The following is a 1,474-nucleotide window of genomic DNA, read 5'->3' as shown; positions in this document are numbered from 1 at the left end:
AATCTACTTCATCTGCACTCAGAGATTAAAGGAAAGACGTGGAGAGACTGGAGGGAAATAACAGAAAGAACTGGTATCAGTGTCTGAGCTGAACACAAACACACAGGTACACTCTCACGTGTACAAAGGAGCTCACTGCTAGTTTCTGTACTGTAACACATCGGCTGTTTGGGGCAAATCAACACAAACTCAGGTCAGGCAACTTGCATACAGTGAAAATGTCCTTAGCTACAGTCTGAACACACCTTTAACCCTTGTGTTGTCTTCCCGTCAACTTTTTCCGACATTTTTGTTGCATTATCCAACGCTTTTCTTTAATCCATGGTCAATAAAACCTAATTTATATGACATGATACCTAACTTTGAGTTCAAACAAACAACAAAAAAGCAAAAAAAAGGAATTATTTTGACTATTAGTTAAGATCAGATGATGTTGAATTGATCACATACTGTTTTGAAACCGTGTGTGTAATGCTATGAAATTGAATAAAACACCAAAAATTCAATAGAAGTAGTCGTTCATTTGACCTGTGAAAAGTACATCCATGCATCCATGTTAATTTTGGCCAATTTGGTTCAAAGAAAACAACATTTCGACATAAAAAACTTGGATAACGTGAGGGTTAAAGGTGCTCAAAAGAGCCAGACTCACTCAGACTCACTCACTCAGTTTCCCCCTGTCCATACAGTAGTCTTTATATGAGAGTACTCTATATCCACATGCAAATCAATGAACAAGAGACTGGTTCTTGATGTTTTTGAGTTCACTAAAATATTAAAAAAACAATTCTCCAAACAGTTATCAGGACGTAGATAGCGGGGCTTTTGCTTGTCAGAGAATCGGCACAAGACTGGATTAATCGGGTATACGTCCGTAATTATGATTATGCTAGATTAGCTAACTTTAGGTATCAACATTACCTTTTATAAATGTACCCGTGATTAGGGATATATGATTCCACAGTCAGCTAATCTCATTCAGTTTTGTTCAGTAGTGCACAAACTTAGTCCTGTCAGTAGTCCACACATTGATAGCCTGGCGTTTACTTGCGCAGGCAAAGTGTTGCTTCCCATGTGAAAAGCCCTTTACACTGTACACGGATTGCATTTAAAACAGTTTTTTGTATCTGTTTTTGTCATAGACAGTGAAAGAAATGGACACAGCAATGGCCGAGACTTCGACGGAGACCAGTGAAGGACATTGGAAGCACTTTTCCGATGATGGCTGAGCGTTACTGCACTGCCTCAAACTCAGTTTGAAGACAAAAAAAAAGTTGTAACTCTTCTGATAGCTGGGCCAAGAGAAATCTGTTTGTGGATACATGTTACTATTTACAGTATGAATTCCCTTGCAACATACTGAAGTATTTCCAATCCATCAAAACGTTGCTGAAATATTTTATTCCGATGCTTTCATAGACAGTCTGTGGGCTTCTCCCTTGACTGTTGGCCTCCACGTACCCCCCCCCCCCCC

The 1,474-nt window shown here is 39.3% G+C and overlaps 1 protein-coding gene and 1 long non-coding RNA gene across 4 annotated transcripts in view; one reads left to right on the top strand and one right to left on the bottom strand.

The window, feature by feature from the left end:
- The window catches only part of LOC116687868 (synaptotagmin-2), a 35,856-nt gene that overhangs the window by 12,793 nt on the left and 21,589 nt on the right, over window positions 1-1,474 (bottom strand). The gene's annotated exons all lie outside the window — the stretch shown is intronic.
- The window catches only part of LOC116687870 (uncharacterized), a 16,553-nt gene that overhangs the window by 1,198 nt on the left and 13,881 nt on the right, over window positions 1-1,474 (top strand). The gene's annotated exons all lie outside the window — the stretch shown is intronic.

This window comes from Etheostoma spectabile, chromosome 4 (assembly GCF_008692095.1).
Source record: "Etheostoma spectabile isolate EspeVRDwgs_2016 chromosome 4, UIUC_Espe_1.0, whole genome shotgun sequence".
In the NCBI taxonomy this organism is placed as follows: Eukaryota; Metazoa; Chordata; class Actinopteri; order Perciformes; family Percidae; genus Etheostoma; species Etheostoma spectabile.
This window is presented reverse-complemented; position numbering and strand designations above follow the sequence as displayed.